This window comes from Microtus oregoni, unplaced genomic scaffold (genome assembly GCF_018167655.1).
Source record: "Microtus oregoni isolate MIOR12 unplaced genomic scaffold, Mior012 000063F_ref0000156, whole genome shotgun sequence".
NCBI lineage: Eukaryota > Metazoa > Chordata > Mammalia > Rodentia > Cricetidae > Microtus > Microtus oregoni.
Window position 1 is genome coordinate 2,214,544 of NW_024543873.1, and position 20,451 is coordinate 2,234,994.

The 20,451-nt window shown below is 42.6% G+C and overlaps 1 pseudogene; it reads right to left on the minus strand.

Moving 5' to 3' along the window:
- Positions 1–1,470: 1,470 nt before the first annotated feature.
- On the minus strand, positions 1,471–17,056 carry LOC121439818 (annotated as a pseudogene).
- Positions 17,057–20,451: the final 3,395 nt, after the last annotated feature.

Sequence of the window (20,451 nt, forward strand, 5' to 3'; positions counted from 1 at the left end):
TGACCAGGAAGTGTAGGCGGGCTGAGGTAAGTCTGAGTTCCCTGTTCCTGGCTGCCGCAGCACTCACTCACCACAAATGATGTTTCACTTGGTGCCCAGATCGAAACTCCGTGCTGCTTGGTTAGCTCGCAAACAAAGGGCCCACCCTTCTTGCTGCAGGCAGGCTATGGAGACAAAGGAGCTACCGCCCTCCCCTTTGCCCTCCCGATTTGGGTTCGAGCAGGCTGAGAAGGGAGGTGCTATGCCAGCCAAAAAGGGAGGGAGGGAGGAAGGGAGACAAGGGGTGGGGGGAATCTGGATGAAAGTTGGATGGGATAGGAAGAGAGAGGAGGTATCGGGCAGTTTAGCCCCTGTAGGATGACCAGGAAGTGTAGTCCATCTTCTCTATTTCAAAGTCCAGATTCCCCCCTTACCGGTACTCAGTTTAGAAAGAGGCTTTAACACATCCTGCTGCACCCCCTTTTCTAGAGTCTGCCATATCTACAAGCAGTCACAGCATCAAAAGCAGCTCACGCCTTGGCCACTTTCTCACAGGTCATGTACTCTAACCGCACGACATACACCACCATGCTAATGCCACCCTGATGTGTCCTCCCTGCCGGAACTCAGGCATAACCATCTCTATAGGCTTTCCACACTGCTTCTCCTCCAATCACCCTTGGGCTAACACAGCCCATTGCTCCCTGCATGCTCTGAAGTCTGCATCCTATGTCTACCCCTAACCTGACCTGGTGCATCTACTGAGAATCCTTTGCCTCTCCTGCCTGACCTGGGAGGATCGATCAATATGCCTCTTGTGCATCTTGGTCTAGGTGTGGGAGCAAAGAAGAAGCCTCTTTCTAATGGGCATGGGATGGGCTCTTGTGTTTCCTTTGAAACAGTAGGATCTGTGTCAGGAGGACTCCTAGTACCATAACTGTACCATTGAAAGGAGGGACAGTGAACAGACCTGGGGGTAGCCTAGGTCACTGGTCACACTCCCCTCTGATGAATGCTCAGAAAGTAGTCTTTTTGTATTTGTTGCAGTACAAGAGTGAACTCGTAGATTTGGGGGAAACTCTGTTTTTGTCGTGAACAGTCTTATCACTGGGGACTTGTCCTGTTCCTGTTCTTAGGTGTTTGTTCCTACAGGGTCGAGTTAAGGTAAGGATGGTACAATGTGACAAGAGAGAAGAATATATGTCTGAGCGAGGATTGCCGTCAGTCTTGAGAAACTTTTGTGACTTGTGGAGTAGTAAAGATGACTCAGGGTTTGATCCCTTCCTTTTATCTTCTGTTAAATATTTTCTCAATAATGGACATCCACACCTTACTGACCCCCAAAAAGGACATGAAATATTTTGAATACACAACTCTTTATTGCTGAAGGGATAAGGTGTCACAGCCATCAGAAGGTGTCAGTGACACCTGAAGATCCTGTCTTCATCTGAGGCCTGGACAAGATGATGCTTCAGGACTCCTACAAAAGCTTTACTGCAAGGTGTCCTGGCTATCAGCAGATGTACACTGGAGAATCTGAGACTGCTGATGTTTCCTGTATTGGGTTCTTCTTTTCTTAAACCAGCTCTGCAATAACATGGTGAAAGAGATGGCTTTAGTGTATTCAACAGTCAATATCACAAGAGGAAAACACAACTCTGTGTAACAGTAAATGCCAGTGAGGCTTTAGATTGACCAGTCTTTCTCTGCCAAGTAAAAGGTACCTCGTCATTCCCTTGAATTATCTGACTTACTTGAACTACTGCTTAGAATAATGATATCTTCCCTGACTCTCTGGAAAGTCACACCCCACTGCATGAATTCTTGTCTATGTAATCCTCATGATATATGCCTATAATAGAGAAGATGGGAGAGCTCATATTTGCCCTTGAATCTATATTAACAAAGGCCAAATGGGTCCCAATTCTGGTTCCGTTTAAATAGGTGCAGGAACAGCTGAAAGAACTGCCATAGATTATTCAAATTTGATTGTTTGAGATGATCCCAAGATTTCTGATCTAAGTTCAAGAGCCAGAAACCTGAATATATTACTAATTTCTTTTACTTTGACCCTGTACTATTTTATCCATGAAAGATCTACAAAAATGCAAGGCCCTTGCTGGGTGACTGTGGAGGTTTCTGTGTCTTCCCATAGAGGCCTCTTATCTCCTATGCACAGGAAAGGAAGCTGCTGTGAAGTGATGGGCCAGTGCCTGGGCCAAGTCTGGTTTACAGCAGGCTTGCTGAAAATTCAGCAGCCTATTGGTCTAAGAGAGGAGAAGAGTGAAGATGAGGTGTTGCGAATGGGCTGCCAGTGCCCTGGAGTGCATGCATTAGTAACTGCTTTTTAAATAAGTAGAGGAGATATATCAATCTGTTGATTTCATTGGTAAAGTAATAAAGAAATTGCCTGGCCTCATAGCTTAGAACATAGGTGGGTGGAGTAAATGGAACAGAATGCTGGGAGAAAGAGGAAATGAGCTCAGAGACTCAACAACTCTCCTCTCGGGAGCAGACACCTCAGCAGAGACGCCATGCTCCCGGCTCCTGGGCAGACACACGCGATGAAGCTCCGACCCAGGATGGAAGTAGGCTAGAATCTTCCCGGTAAGCGCACCTAGCTGTGGTACATAGAATATTAGAAATGGGCTAGTCCAGGTGCGAGAGTTAGCCTAGAAGCGGCTAGATAGAAATGGGCCAAGCAGTGATTAAAAGAATACAGTGTCCGTGTAATTATTTTGGTGCATAAGCTAGCCATGTGGGTGGCTGGGGTGCTGGGGACGCAGCCCCACCACTCCTATTACTACAGATGGCGCCCAGACGTGATGGACTAAATCCACTTAAAAACATGAGAAGGCTTAAAAATAAGGGAGAGAGAGTTTAACACAGATTTTTGCTGTTTGTTGGTGGCGTGCTGTAGAGAGATTTCCTGATTCGGCAACAGCAGCATAAAAAACGCTGCGTCATTTTAAAGCACGGCTTCCTGGGCCTATGCTGCAAGCGTTAACTCTGGCTTTAAAGCATTTCAAAGGCTTTTTAGGGTACTGGATATTTGTGTTCCCACTTGGGATCGAAAGGAGAGTGCTCTGAGACTGTGCTGATGGCTCAGCACTCCCTGCCTGCACCTGGGCAGACTGCAAAATCAGGCTTAGGCAGGCCGAAGAGCATGGCGGATTCCCGCCTACATACAGAGACCTGTTTTCACACTGCACAGTGCTCTGCATGTCAGATTTGGCTGTAACTTGGATGAAAAGAGTTTCTGTGCTGCACGCTCAGTCTCAGAATTAAACTGCTGAGTGCAGCTCCAATGTGGACTTGCTGTGTGCTGGAACTCTGCACAGCTCAGAGGCACCAAATGGATCTGAGGCAGGAGCAGCTGCTCCATGCTGAACTGGAACTACCGTAATTATTGTGATAACAGCGCAGTTAAGGTTTCGACTGGGCAGGACACAGGCAGTACCATATTACCTGTACATGGTGCAACTTAAGTTTTTAAGAACAGCTTAACATTTTAAGAAATGCTCCTGGATAGTAAAAAAAATGTTACAGATTCACAATAAAACAGATTCAGACATAAAAGACCACACTGTTGGATGAATGTATGTAGGCTTGAGAGAGAGAAGAAGAAAAATATAAAGAATAAAGTTAATGTCTTAAAAAGAAAAGGGTAAAGTCTTTAAAGAGACAGAGTACAGATAGTTAAAAGATTAAAAGAAATAAAGAAAAATAAGCCACGTAAAAATGGAAAATTCACAAAGAGTCTGGATTATGTACATTGTGCTTTCTTTAAAATTTTTGACTGTAAAGGAGCTAAGTACAGAGAGACATTTCATTACATGGGCTGCCAAGCTAAACCAGAATGGATATAAGGGTATTACGATTTCAAAATTTGGGTCTAAGAATATGATGCTTTGGAGAGGTTCTTCTTTTCTTTTCATAGAGGACCAGACCCTGTGGATTTCTTCTATTCCAATTTGGTATGATTGACCATGCCCTCCTGAAAGGTTGTGAACATCTTCAAAAAATTGCTTCGCTCAACTGCCAACTGAGATGAAACTAGCACACAGGTTATACCATGAAAGACCTAATTAACAATGCCCCCATTCAGCAGGAAGCATTTTGGAGAGAAAAAAACTGCTCCCATGTTCCCAAAATATTGTTTATAAATGTTCTTTTACATTTAAAGAGGGATATGATATAGGTATGAATAATTTGCATTGGTATGGATTTTAAGGTCAATTTTGCTATATGTATATGTATTTCTGCTCTTGATTAAGATATTGTGATTGTGTAATTCATTTTAAAAGTATAATGTATAATTAGAAAATATAGGTTGTTAATGGATAATCATCAATAATAGTAAAGCTTGTAGTCATGTTAGTTAGATTTTCTAGATATATAGAGATGTATTTCAGTTAGATAGACATTCTTCAACTCCATCAAAGACTCCAGAAGGATATAATACTACCTAAGTAAACAAGAAATAAGAAAACTCTAGAAATGACAGAGATGTCTCGCTGCCTGTACAGTCACCAGTTCTTTTGTACCTTTGGGGCATCCTTCTTTGGCCTACAGGCCCATAGTATCCAGCAGACATTTCCATGAAGCAGGAAATTTCAAAGGCAGTTCAGTCACTATCTGCTGTGTCCTGCAGAATGTCTTGCAATCTCTTTCATGAATCAGGAACCCCGAAAGATCATCTCACCTTTAGGCAAGTTCAGTAGTCCTCTCTCTGTGGGTTCTCTGTGTCCAGTTTATGCAACAGTCCAGGCAAGAGCAGTTTCTTGCCCAAATGGCTATCAAACTCCATAAGGATCCTCTTTGATGCCCATCTTCTTCTTGAAGTAGATTGGTGCTGCCAGGAGCAGACATGTCTCATTGTCATGAAAAACCCTAAGTTATTAAAACATTTAAAATGCCATATTCTATAAGTTTTGAAAGATATGAAGAATGCCTATCTAAAATATATCTATGTACATCTAGAAAATATTAACTAAAGCTAGCTGTGCAGGCGTCCGGGTGCCTGGGACACAGCCCTGCCGCTCGTATTACTACAGAGGAGAAAGGACTGGGGGATGATGAGGAAAGGAAGGTGGAAAGGGTACGTGAGGGGACAAGATTAGTCGATAGAAAGAAGAAAGAAAGCAGAAGATAAGAGAAGGGGAAGAGGAAAAGAAGGGAGAGAGAAAAGCTCAAAGGAAGGAAAGAAAGAAGATATAGATCATTACATTGTTAACAATCTCTGGTGACTAAATCCCTATAGCTTAGTGTCAACATTAACTGGACCATTGATTCTTGTCCTGATCAGACTAACTGTGGAACCCTGCATCTTCACCTGCATGGCCAACTGCCTCAAACAGAAAACAAACTCATTCAAGTTACTGGTTTCTAGAAACAACTATGCCCTCCTAGAATAGGAAGAATCAATGATTTGACTCATGCCTTCTAATCTAGTGGGAAATGTGACAGGTTAAGCCAGTGAAGAGGTTTCTCCATCTCAATTGTCATTGAGGCCATTTCACGTAGAAATAGAATTTGATCTCTGTAAATGAAAATCCCACAGGAAGTTAATTAAATCTATTCTAGAGACCAAAATCAGGGATATTCTAACTAACTTAGCTGTGGTTAAAGTACCTGTTTGTATGAACCCTTCCGCCAGCTAACTGCTTATCTTAGCTTCAGTAAACAGCGTGATTCAAACTGCTTACTTCTGCACAGGCAACTGCATTGGCTAAGCTAGATGCTAGGACATCTAGGTTTTAAGATGCCCTTAAAACCACTGTGTTCTGGACGCCTGGGGCCATGCCTTGGTGCCCAGATACCTGGGTGTCATCCTAGTCAGCTGGAATAAAGACTTTCCATTAGCTATAGACCGTGTGAGTGGCAATCTCTGCTAACAACTATGGAGTGCCCTATCCCAAATGGAATGTGTTCATAACCTCCTCCCTTCAAGGCTCAGGGATCAAAGCAGAAGAACAAGCAGAAAAACTGGAATATACAAAGGTGCTGGATGATTCTAAAGGAACAAAAACCTATTTTCTGTACAAAAGGTCAAAAATCAAAATGAAGTCAACGCACTTCAACAATACATGTGCTTGTACTGCCTTGTACAGAAGCTCAATCCTAACTCCCAGTGGGGCTCCATACAAGGGGCCCATGTCAGGAAGGACAAGGGATGCTGTGAGATTCACCACGTAGGATAGTGGGATACCTGCTTCCTACCTCCCCTTACTGTCAGAAAACAATCTCCTTCTTTCCCAGGCTCCTCCTCCTTCTCCTCCTCCTCCTCATTCCCCTCTCCTCTTTGTCCCTCCAGCATCTTCTCCTTCTGTTCCGGTGTTTCTGGATCTACTCTGGCATATTTTTCTTTATCAAAACACATAATTTCTCCGCGGTGAACCACTTTACTCCCATGATTTCAGGTCACCATTTATCGATGGACGGCTTCTTATTGCTCCAGCACCTTAAGGAGGTGGGGTGATTACAAGGTATCACACTTGCCAAAAGAGTGTGCAAAGTCACATCCTATCCCCAGCTCAAACAAACAAACAAACAAACAAACAAACACCATTCCCAAATTGACTTGGGAGAGCTAACACTACTCAAAGGGAGGCGTGCACAGAGATGTACTGTTGGGATCTATAGGAATAGGGAAATGAGCCAATTCAGACAAATCATTCAGATATCTTGGGACTCCCTGCTTCCATTGTGTAGGTAATAGGGGTAGGTCACTCTCAGTTATGGAATTTTGCCCTCCCCCTCTTTCATGCCCTCCTAACTTTTCTGGGCTCAGGATAAAGGCAATTTTCTCAATGAGAGTTGTAGCTTGATAATTATGCCCTACTTTTGCCCAACATGAAGGGCATCCTGGGCTCTGTTCTTCTACAAGGAGATCAAAGTTTTTAGGATGTACCTCCACTCAGGAATGTGATCTGCAACAATGTGGAGAACAGTTAAAACAAACTGTCTCCTCCTTAATACATAGCCAGCTATGGAAATACAGTCACACTTACCTGTTGGATGTCACCATCCTCTGAGACTCCTAGGGAATAAGGGTCCATTATATTGGAAGTTCTCAAACTGCACATCTTTAAGTCCATGTCCTTTCTCCCCTGCCTGCCCCTCCTATTATGTGGATGTATAGTCTAAAGAAGACCAACTAAAGGACCAGAAGCCATGAGGGGAACTCAATACTCCCAACATGATGCCTCCATGAAAACAATCAAAGCCCCAGTGTGATGGGAGGATGCTGCTTGTTGGTTCCCAGCCTCCCGGTTAGCTTAGCCCCTAAATAATCACACAGGATCTATATTAATTAAGTCACTGTTGGCATATTAGCTCTAGCATATTATTGGCTAACTCATATATTAATTTAACCCACTTCTATTAATCTGTGTTTCTCCATGTGACAGTGGCTTATGAGCAAATTTGGCCATGTCTGCCTCTAGCATTGGGTCCATGGCTTTTCGCTCCGACTCTGCCCTTCTTTATCCCAGTATTCAGCCTCGCATTCCCTGCCTACCTAAGTTCTGCCTTGCTATAGGTCCAAAGCAGTTTCTTTCTTCATTAATGGTAATCATTGTACACAGAGGGGACTCCCACATCACCAGTGGCAAACTCATGTGGGTTCACATTAGATCAGAGTCCCCCATGATTTATTACTAAAGCCTATCTATTATATTTATAAGAGGAAAGGGGAAATAAGAAGGCTTTGGGAATGTCACACTGAAGAATATGCAAACAAGAGAACAGGAGTGTTTTTTCTTGTATGCTGTGTCCATGCTCTCTAGAGCTGCAGTGCATCAGCCTCTGGAGCTGTAGTGCATCAGCCTCTGGAGCTCCAGTGCATCAGTCTCTCTGAAGCTGCAGTGCATCAGCCTCTCTGGAGCTGCAGTGCATCATCAGCCCCTCTAAAGCTGCAGTACATAGGGCTCTGCAGTATATCAGTCACTCTGGAGCTGTGATTCATCAGCATCTCTAGAGCTGCAGGGCATCGGCCTCTCTGGAGCCGCAGTGCATCAGCCTCAGGAGCTGCAGGGCATCTGTGTCTCCAGAGCTGCTTCACATCAGTCTCTGGGGCTGCAGCACCTCTGTGTCTCTGGAGCTGAAGTACAGGGTCCTGTCAGCTTGAAAGCAGGAGAATTCCTCACTCCTTCAGCTTTTCTTTTCCAATCTCTGCTCCTCTCCATCCTGGGGGAATCTCCCTCTTCTCTCCCAGTTTCTCCAACCTGAGCCTGGTCCTACTGTAGTTTACACCTAGTGGTGTTAGGATGTCAGTCATCAGGGGCTCCTAGGCAGGACTGCTATTCCGCAGAAGCTACTGCTGCAGGTAGGGAGTTTGCCTACATCAAGACTCCCTGATCCATGCTGAAGGAATTTAGCATGAATAGCACTCTGCACTGCTTTTCCACTTCTCATTTGCTATGGAGTGGCCTCTGGGCTCATGGCCTCAGCTTTTATCCCATGATCTAAACATTAGTCTTTACTGTCTGAAGGAAAGATATTCATTTGAAAATAAGATAGTTACAGCTCTTACTTAAAGTGAGCTCTATCTTTTCCCATATTTCAAAAAACACACATGTTCAATATAGACTCCTTTAAAGGAAAAGAATACTTTCAGTTTTCAAGTTAGTCAACAGAAGACACACTTGACTGTGGCTTGGCACCTTTGCTTTTTATGTATTTGCAAACACATAAAAACTTGCAAAGGTGTGTGATCTGCATGTGTATCTATGTGCAAATGCACACTCGTGCATGCAGAGGACCAAGGTCAGAGTCAAGCATCTTCTTAGCTTGCTCCCCACATGATTTACACTGGCAGGGTTGTCCATGAACCTCAGCTCAGCAACTGAGCTAATCTAGATCTCCCTAAGGATCCGCAGTCTCTGCCTCCTGAATAAGAGATTCTGACTACAGGTGAGCTGACACCTGCTAAACTTTATGCTGAGGGTTCCAACCCAGATCCTCAGACTCATGTGGCAAGAGCTTTATCTTTGGGCCCTCTCCTCAGTACCAACCTGCATTTTGACTATCAATAGCATCCCCTGATCGCGTTCTCTTTACTCGATTAACTTAAATGGGCTCAATGTAATTCTTTTTATTAATTAATTAATTATTCATTTATTAAAGATTTCAGCCTCCTCGCCGCCACTGCCTCCCATCCCCCCCCAATCATTCCCCCTCCCTCATCAGCCCAAAGAGCAATCAGGATTCGCTGCCCTGTGAGAAGTCCAAAAACCACCCACCTCCATCCAGGTCTAGGAAGGTCAGCATCCAAACTGCCTAGGCTCCCACAAAGCCAGTAAGTGCACTAGAATAAAAAACCCATTACCATTTCTTTTTGTTTAGTTGTAACAAAATTAACCCTTTAAAGCTGTCTGCCCCATACATCTCATAACACTGACATGACTATTTTGGCATTGTATTTAGATAATCTAAACACAGCATCGGGGAACATGAAGGTTCAACTTTGCTGCTTTCTACATTGGCTTTCCACAAACTTACAAAGGTGGAGGGCCAATCATGTGCACTTGTGAGTGTTGTTCCACATGACTCTTGGATAAGTTAAACACAGGTTCGTTATGAAACACTAATTTCTCTCTGGTCTCACTTAATTCACACTTATAACTAAGTGTTTCTTTGTTGAAACTGAGCCCTGTTTTTCCCCTACTGCTTGCTACATCAATGAGAATGTCCCCAAGGTCACTTAGAATCCTACTACAACAGTACACATAAGTACCCTGAAATGACCTGAGGGTCCGGACTTCAGTATTAATCTCTGTACACATACCAGTAAACATTAACATTTTCCTAAATGCATGACCTTATAATACACAATGCTGTCTATATATATGATGTTCACATACTGATTATGAGTAGTCTGTGAATCTCAAATGGCTGAAAGACACTTGATGAAATGTTCAAAATTCTTAGTCATCAGAGAAATGCAAATCCAAACAACTCTAAGATTCTATCATACACCTGTAAGAATGGCCATGATCAGAACACTGATGACAATTTATGATGGGGAGGATGTGGGGTAAGAGAAACACTACTGCATTTCTGGTGGGAGTGGAAACAGCTTCTTTGAAAATAAGCTTGCCGATTTCACAGAAAATTAGGTAACAATCCACCTCCAGACCCAGCAATAGCACTGGTGGTTATATACCCAAAACACTCAATCATGCCACAAGAACATCAGCTCAAATATGTTCATAGCAGCATTATTCATAAGAGCCAGAACATGGAAACAACCTGGAAGGCCATCAGACAAAGAATGGATGAAGAAAATGGACATTGGTACCATCCCTGACTTCAAACTCTATTACAGAGCTACAATATTGAAAACAGCTTGGTACTGACATAAAATCAGAGAAGTCGACCAATGGAATCAAATAGAAGACCTGGACTTTAACCCACAAACCTATGAACATCTGATTTTCAATAAAGGAGCTAAAAATATACAGTGGAAAAAAGAGAGCATGTTCAACAAATAGTGCTGGCAAAACTGGATGTCAATCTGTAGAAGAATGAAAATAGATCCATATCTATCACCATGCACAAAACTCAAGTCCAAGTGGATTAAAGACCTCAATATCAGTCCGAACACACTGAACCTGAAAGAAGAGAAAGTGGGAAGTATTCTACAACACATGGACACAGGAGACCACTTCCTAGGTATAACCCTAGCAGCACAGACATTAAGGGCATCATTGAATAAATGGGACCTCCTGAGACTGAGAAGCTTCTGTAAAGCAAAGGACACTGTCACTAAGACAAAAAGTCTCCACTGACTAGGAGAAGATCTTCACCAACCCCACAACTGACAAAGGTTTGATCTCTAAAATATATAAAGAATTCAAGAAACCAGACCATAAAAGGCTAATCAACCCAATTATAAAATGGGGCACTGAGCTGAACAGAGAACTCTCAACAGAAGAAGTTCAAATGGCCAAAAAACACTTAAGGTCATGCTCAACCTCCTTAGCGATCAGGGAAATTCAAATCAAGACAACTTTGAGATATAATCTTATGAAGTAATAAGGGCAGCGGGGCTGCATCCCCAGCACCCCGGCTGCCTGCTTGGCGGCTAGCTTATGCCCCGAAATAATTACACGGACACTGTATTCATTTAATCACTGCTTGGCCCTTCTGCCCTAGCCCTTACTGGCTAATTCTGATATCCCGATCAACCCATCTCTAATAATCGGTGAGCACCGGTCTTACCGGGAAGATTCTAGCCTAGTCCATCCTGGGTCGAGCTTCATGGCGTGTGTCTGCCTGGGAGCTGGGAGTATGGCGTCTCCCTGAGGCGTCTGCTCCCGAGAGCAGAGCGGTGGAGTCTCTGAGCTCACTTCCTTTTCCTCCCAGCATTTTGTTCTGTTTACTCCTCCCACCTATCCTCTAACCAATAAAACGGGCCAGGGCAGTGCCTTTATTAGCCAATGACCTTCCTCCATCATTTCCCTTTTTCGGTTTAAACAAAAAAAAAGGCTTTAACATAGCAAAATTACATATACCAAACAGTTATCAAGTAAAAGTTACAATAATCTTTATCATAACTAAGGAAAACTACAACTAACTATTCTTAACTCCATCAAAGACTCCAGAAAGATATATTACCTAAGTAAACAAGAACTAAGAAACTTCAAACTCTAGAAATGACAAAGAAATCTCGCTGCCTGGACAGTCACCCAAAGTTCTTTTGTACCGTTGGGGCATCCATCTTCAAGCCTTCAGGCCCATGGTATCCAGCAGACATTTCCATAAAGCAGGAAAATTCAAAGTCAGTTCAGTCACTATCTGTTGTGTCCTGCAGAATGTCTCGCAGACTCTTTCATGAATCAGGAACCCCGAAAGATCATCTCACCTTAGGCAAGTTCAGTAGTCCTCTCTCTGCGGGTTCTCTGTGTCCAGTTTATGCAATAGTCCAGGCAAGAGCAGTTTCTTGCCCAAATGGCTATCAAACTCCATAAGGTGCCTCTTCGATGCCCATCTTCCTCTTGAAGTACATTGGTGCTGACAGGAGCAGAGTGTCTCATTGTCATGAAAAGTCCTCAGTTATTAAAACATTAAATGTCCTATTCTGTAATCTTTGAAAGACATGAAAAATGTCTATCTAAAATATATCTACGCACATCTAGAAAATATTAACTAACATGACTACAAGCTTTACTATTATCGATGATTATCCATTAACAACCTATATTTCTTAATTATACAGTACATATTTAAATGAACTACACAATCACAATACCTTAATCAAAATCAGAAACACTTATACATATAACAAAATTGACCTTAAATCTCTATCAATAAAGCAAAATCTATACTAATGCAAATTATTCATACCTATATCATATCCCCCTTTAAATGTAAAAGAACATTTATAAACATTTTTTGGGAATATGGGCGCAGTTATTTCTCTCCAAACTGCTTCCTGCTGAATGGGGGCGTCGTTAATTAGGTCTTTCATGGTATAACCTGTGTGCTAGTTTCATCTCAGTTGGCAGTTGAGCGAAGCAATTTTCTGAAGATGTTCACTGCAACCCTTCAGGAGGGCGTGGTCCATCATACCAAATCGGAATAGAAGAAATGAACAGCGTCTCATCCTCTGTGAAAACAAAATAAGAAACTCCTTTCCAAAGTATCATGTCCTTAGATCCAAATTTCAAATTCAAGGCATTTTCAAAATATCTGTGTTGGATTAGTTCAGCAGCATTTATAAATAAATATCTTTTAGCATCTGTTGCTCCTTCCTCAGCGTTTAAATAATTTAAAGAGAGCATAATAGCATACAGTATGAAGATTCTCTGTGTATTTTCCATCTTTGTGCAGCTTTGTTTTAACCTCTATTTTGTTTATTTTTACTTTTAACTCTTTGCTTATTGAGACAGGTTCTCTGTATCTTTGACCTGAAGTAACTCTGTAGTCCAGGCTGTCTTTGAACTCTCAGAGATCCACCTGTCTCTGCCTCCCAGGCATTCAGGATTAAAGGTGTTTGCTGCTACACCTTGAACTCACAGAGATCTGTTAATCTCTGCCTTCTAGGCACTGGGATTAAAGGCGTGTGCTACCACACACAACAACTCTCTTTCTTTTTTTGTTTTTTTACTTTAAGAACTTCAACTTTTAGTCTGCCTATATTTTTAACACACTTTAAACCATTCAGAAATTTTCTTTGTCTTTGAATCTCTCTTTACTGTATATCTCTCTTTTTCTGACCACACGAGCCTTTAAATTACTGAGCAATATGGGTAGGATTAAAGGCGTGGCTTTGCCAGCTAGATCCAGTCCATTCCTTAGCTTTCCAGCCTCATGGTGGATATACAGGCTGTAGCCATGTTTACTGCAACAACTGTGTGGCATTTCAAGGTCCCTGCCAGCAAGTGAGCTACAACAGACAACACTCACGTCCTCTCTTGGTAGCCGGCCCTCCTGCCTCAAACGGTCAGAGTTTGCCCTGGCAGGATGGCCCAGAAAGCCAGCATTTTTAAACGGCGCAGCTTTTTTCCTACTACGGCTGAAAACCGAAAAGCATGCGTTCAGCTTTTCGTCAACACCGTTTAAGTATTTCGTGGCAGGACCTCTTAATGAGCTGCAGGCTTTGCAGCTAAAGCTGAGTCAGGAAGCCTCTCTTAGATGAGGCGCTTGCTTGCCTCTAGTAAGCAGAGTAGAACTGAGAAAATGCTGCTACCAAGAAACCAGGCACAATGCTTTCATTTTGTTCTAGAATTACTTCCCAAGCTGTCTCGGGCTTTATGTGGAAGCAGTTGTCCACGTGGGCGCCATATGAAGTAATAAGGGCGGCGGGGCTGCATCCCCAGCACCCCGGCTGCCTGCTTGGCGGCTAGCTTATGCCCCGAAATAATTACACGGACACTGTATTCATTTAATCACTGCTTGGCCCTTCTGCCCTAGCCCTTACTGGCTAATTCTGATATCCCGATCAACCCATCTCTAATAATCGGTGAGCACCGGTCTTACCGGGAAGATTCTAGCCTAGTCCATCCTGGGTCGAGCTTCATGGCGTGTGTCTGCCTGGGAGCTGGGAGTATGGCGTCTCCCTGAGGCGTCTGCTCCCGAGAGCAGAGCGGTGGAGTCTCTGAGCTCACTTCCTTTTCCTCCCAGCATTTTGTTCTGTTTACTCCTCCCACCTATCCTCTAACCAATAAAATGGGCCAGGGCAGTGCCTTTATTAGCCAATGACCTTCCTCCATCAATCTTACACTTGTCAGAATGGCTAAAATAAAAAAAACACCAATGGTAGCCTTTGCTGGCGAGTTTGTGGAGAAAGGGATACACTCATCCATTGCTGGTGGGAATGCAAACTTGTGCAACCACTTTGGAAAGCAGTGTGGCAGTTTCTCAGGAAATTCGGCATTAACCTACCCCTGTACCCAGCAATACCACTCTTGGGAATATACCCAAGAGATGCCCTATCATACAGCAAAAGTATATGCTCAACTTTGTTCATAGCAGCATTGTTTGTAATAGCCAGAACCTGGAAACAACCTAGATGCCCTTCAATGGAAGAATGGATGAAGAAAGTATGAAATATATACAAATTAGAGTATACTCAGCGGTAAAAAACAAGGACTTCTTGAATTTTGCATACAAATGGACAGAAATAGAAAACACTATCCTGAGTGAGGTAAGCCAGACCCAAAAGAGGAACATGGGATGTACTCACTCATAATTGGTTTCTAGCCATAAATAGGGATATTGGGTCTATAATTTGTGATCCTAGAGAAGCTAAGTAAGAAGGTGAACCCAAAGAAAAACATATAGGCATCCTCCTTAATATTAACCTTCATCAGGCAATGAAAGGGGACAGAGACAGAGACCCACATTGGAGCACTGGACTGAAATCTCAAGGTCCAAATCAGGAGCAGAAGGAGAGAGAGCATGAGCAAGAAACTCAGGACCGCGAGGGGTGCACCCACACATTGAGACAATGGGGATGTTCTATCGGGAAGTCGCCAAGTCCAGCTGGCCTGGGTCTAAAAAAGCATGGGATAAAACCGGACTCGCTGAACATAGTGGACAATGAGGACTACTGAGAACTCAAAATCAATGGCAATGGGTTTTTGATCCTCTGCACATACTGGCTTTGTGGGAGCCTAGGCAGTTTGGATGCTCACCTTACTAGACCTGGATGGAGGTGGGGGTTCCTTGGACTTCCCACAGGTCAGGGAACCTGATTGCTCTTTGGGCTGACGAGGGATGGGGACTTGATCGGAGGAGGGGGAGGGAAATAGGAGGCAGTGGCGGGGAGGAGGCAGAAATCTTTAAAAAATAAATAACAAAAAAAGAAAATGAACATTTGCACAGCAGTAAATAAATAATGACATCTTGAAATTTGCAGGCAAATGGATGGATCTAGAAAACACCATATTGGATGATGTAACTCAGTCCCACAAACACAAATATAATATATATTCACTCATAAGTGGTTTTTAGTCATAAAGCAAAGAAAAACCAGCAATCCCAGGGAACCGAGACAACAAAGAGGACACTCTGAGAGGCATAAATGGATCTACATAGGTATTAGAAGAAGACAAAATCTCCTGAGTAAAGTGGGAGTGTGGGGGTTACAGGAGAGTGTAGTCAGGAAGAAGGGAAAGGGAAGGGGGAACAGAGATAAATATATAGCTCAATAAAGAAAATCAAATATGATAAAAATGATAAAAATTAGAAATGAGCTTTTTAAGATTTTTTTCAGTTAAGAGACTATGCTGTTTCAAATAATGGGAAAGAACACTTAATGGGTGCCCGTTCCATTTTTACTTCTTGACAACTTCAAGACTCAGTGCTCAGTTACTATTATAACCCAGACAAGGACACCTCTCACCCACGCATGCATTTCATAATGGGTACAAGAACATGGACCATGTCCTGAAGCAGAGTGCCTTGCCCAAAGTCTTTTCAGATTTACTGACCCGCACGCTGGATTCTCCCAGGAACAAGCGCTTTGCAAGGTCCTTTCTGGGAGAAGAAGATGGAAATTGGAGCTGTTAGTGAAATACAGCATTTCAGCTTGGCAAGATGAATAGACATCTGGAGATGCATCACAGGCCAACACAAAACTATGTAGAGATGGTAAGCTCTAAAGTATGAAACTGACTTTTCATTGATCTTCATTTTATTGGAAAAATAACCACATGAATAGACACAAGGTGAATATGCTATATTAGCAGAGGGATTGCTTAGAAACCACTAGGTCTTGAATACAATTCCCATTATAAAACGGAGTCGTCAAGAAGAGGTTAAGAAGGAGGAAAAAAACAAAGAGGAAACTTAAAGAAGAAATTGAGAAGCACCAACCCGTTTCTAGAATCCACACTGCATATATATACATATATATATTATATATACATATGTGTATATATACATATGTGTATATATGTATATATACATATGTGGATATATGTATATATACGTGTGTATATATATACATATATATACATTTATATATATATATATATATATATATATATATATATATATGACCTCCCAGACATCTTTCCCATACTCAGCAACTAAACAAAGACCTCATGCTTGGGCTCAAAGCAGATAGGGCCCAAAGTGTGAAGAACACACCTCCTAAAGAGATGCTGATGGATGGGAGCTGGAACGGATACTGAAACAAGTCACATACCTTTTGATCTCATCGGGGTACTTAGTTTTTTCAAAAACATCTTCCAACTCATTCAGCTGCCTGGGTGTGAGACCAAACTGGATCCCGTGGCCTTGTGCACTGGACCTGTGACACTCTGCCAGCAACCATGGTATTCTGCTCCTTCAACTGTGGGTTTCTGTACCCTTGGTGGCTCCCATGGCTCTCATGCCTGATGTCATCACCAACGTAGTTGAAGTTAGCAACGTGGGTCACATCATCCTTGTAGTGTGGGATGCCCTGGTTCTTTGGTTTGTCGGAACCTTTTAGAGAACCTTCACCATAGATGACACTTTCTGTTGCTGCAGTGGCCCCGTGTTCAAAATCAAGGCTCCCCTCAATTTCATTTTCATACAGTTTGTAGACATTGGGCTCCACATGTTGGGATTGGAAAGCCATCATGAGACCTAAAAGAGAGTAGTGTCATCTCCATAAATGGTTTGTGGATTGAAATGACTTTGCAGCATGTAGGTTTTTAGCAAGTTTCACATCTGTCCTCTTTCCATCACACAACCCCTATAGGAGATACGTGCCCACTGAAGGTGGCTCTAGGGAGCATGTGCAGAATGGATCTAACATGGATCCAACCAAGTACACCAAAGCCTCGAGGAATGGAGTGGAAGAGAAAGAAAGCTGTTGCAGGTGCACAAGTAGGGATGAGGACATGCTTTTACACCGAGCACATGGCCTCTGGGTGAACCCCTGGAGAACTCTAGCTTCTGTATCTCACTGGGTGCACACTGCAAGATCTGGGAATTAAGTGGACATGGTTATGTCAGCTAGTGTTTGTGCCAGTTTCCTTGAGAGGACAGTGAAAACACACCAACACTGTCCTCTACCTGAAGGAGTGTCATGCTTGTGAAGTGGAGTTTATGTAGCATTCTGGGGGGACAAGTCGCTGCAAAACATTTCACATCACTATTGAAACAATGAAAATGCTCCAGATGGTTGATCGGGACTCTCCATCACAGTCACTGTACGATGTCCTGCCCAGTACTTCTCATGTCTGACTAGGCTGACACTGTGTGGGTGTTTGCCCTTTTCATAGTGTCAGGAAACTCCTGAAGCTTGAAAGTGCTCTCAACAGTACTTGAGCTGAGAAAGCACCATATATACAGTAAGTATACAAAAGTGAAATAACCTCGGGCTAGCTTCCGTTCAAACAATTATTATTCTCAAAAAAATTTCCTCAGTGTGCTGAGATGTTGGAAAATATCAAGAGGGTCTCATTAAGAAAATGTAACCCAGCGACTGATGGAAACAGATTCAGAACTACAAACACTGGTGAACCTCAGAGAATCCTGTGGAAGAGGTGGAGAAAGGATTGTGGGACACAGAGAGGCCAAGGGCACCAAAAGAGAAACCACAGAATTTACTAACCTAGGTCCAGAGAGGATCACAGAGACTCGGCTGTCATCCAGAGAGCTTGCAAGGGACTGACCTAGGCCCTCTACCCATGTTTTACAGTTGTGTAAATTATGGTCTTGGTCTTCTGATGGGGCTCCTAACAGTAGGGATGTCTCTGACTTTGTGATCTGCCTTGGGAACCTTATCCAACTACTGGGTTGTATTATTCAACCTTAATACTAGATGACGTGCCTAGTCTTACTGCATCTTGATATGCCACAGATGGCTGATATACATGGGAGACCCGCTCTTTTCTGAAAAGAGAAGAAGTAGATGGGGGGAAGAGGCAGGTTAGTAGAAGGGTCTGGGAAGAGAGAAAGAAGGGAGAGGAAATGTGATTGGGAAAATAATTAATTAATAAAAAGAAAACTAGAGTTTAACATTGCTTTTAAAAATTAATATTAAGGGGATGGCTTAAAGGTTAAGGGCACTGCCTGTTCTTCTAGATGTCCTGAGTTCAATTCCCATGAACCACATGGTGGATCACAACCGTCTATAATGAGATCTGGTGCCTTCTTCTGGCATGAAGGCATGCATGCAGGTAGAACTTTGTACACATGAAAAATAAACAAATCTAAAAATTAATATTAAATTTATTGAAGTTACAGGTTAAGAAATCACAAATTGTGATTTTCAGATTTTTTAAAAATCTTTTTTAAATAGAAGATCATTATTAGTTGGTGAGCTTGTACTTATGCATGCCTACAGGGAGCACTGGATATCCAGAAGCTCTACTTAGAGATAGATGGTTACCGAGGTGGATCCTGAGAACTGTACTCTGGTCCTCTGAAAGAACAACAAAATCTCTTTGCCATTTAGTCGTCTGTGCACTCTAATCACACAAATGCAATCTTTTCCTTTCTTCCTTTTAATTGTTGAACCCTAGAGCGCTGTGATATCAGGACAGCTAGCAAGATTCCTAAGGAAGTTGTAGTGCAATTATTTTGACTTATAAATGTGAAAATCAACATCTGCAAACACGAAATCATTGTCAAATACCTGTAGAGTTAGTAGCTAAGTAAATTAGGATTCCTTCTAATTGTTGAATTTTTTTGTTATGTGAATATGGACCTTTACCATTTTGTGCATGTCACAGCACATGTTTGGATGTCAGAAGACAACTTTGGAAAATCAGTTCTCTCTTTCAATCATGCACTTTCCAGAGATCAGGTTCAGGTCATCTGTGGTGCAGGAGATCCTTCTGTTTATGTGCTCCTTTCATATGTAAAGGAATAAAGAATCCCTTGGCATTTTGATTGGACAGTACTTAGGTAGGCAGGGAAGACAGAACTGAATGCTGGGAGGGAGAATGCAGAGTGAGAGAAATGCCATGGAACTGCCACCAGAAATAGATGTGCTGTAAATCTGCTGGTAGGCCAAGACCTCATGGTAATACACAGATCAATCGAAGTGGGTTAAATTAATATGTAAGAGTTAGCCAATGAGAAGTTAGAGTTAATGTGCCTATCAGTGATTTAATTAATACAGTTTCCGTGTGGTTATTTCCGGGCTAAGCAAGCTGGGCAGCCGAGAAGAACAAGCATCTCCCCTTACAACAATCAGGCTTGCCAGCAAGCATCTTTACTAAGGAATCATTGCAGAAAAACACCCCCATGGCTTCATTTTTATGTATAAGGAGTGAGGGATAGTCATGACCCCATAACAGTATGGTTGATTAAAATCTTCCATCAACATTAAGATTAATTTTACCAGGATCAGGTGGCACACGCCATTAATGCCAGCACTTGGGAGTTAGAGTCAGGTGAACATCTGTGGATTAAAGGCCAGCCTAGTCTGCAAGAGCTAGATCCGGAGCAACCTCCAAAAACTACAAAGAAATGCTGTCATGAAAAACAAACAAAAATATCTTTTGAATATTCAGCTTACTGAACATTGAGCCCTACATACACTAAGGGGGTTTATAAATCATAACATTTTCCCGCAAGAATGCTTGACCTAAGTATATCCCATCAATTCCCTCCTAAACACCCTATCAGCAGAAAGGGTAGAATAGCCACTAGGAGACAATACTATCCTTCCTAAAGTTGTATTACCCTTTTTAATGTACTGTTTGTATTTATAAAGATGAGTTCTTTTGTAGATTTGAGCCATAAAAATAAAAAGCAGAGTCTCTGAGTCTGAATCCTGCTAATGTCAGAAGCTGAGGTCTTCAAGTGTGATGCCTCACACAGAAAAGCCCCTGATATGTGCATCGTGTGAGCATCAGCAGAACAGGACACACTCACCTTCCCTTTTCATTCACTGCTAGGAAATCCTTGGATTCTAACCTTTGAGAAGGAAGAGAGGGGGAAAGTCAGAAAAATGGGCATAAAAGGAGTGGAAAGGGCAGGCTGCTGTGAAGCAAGGAGATGCTTGAAAGTGGGAGG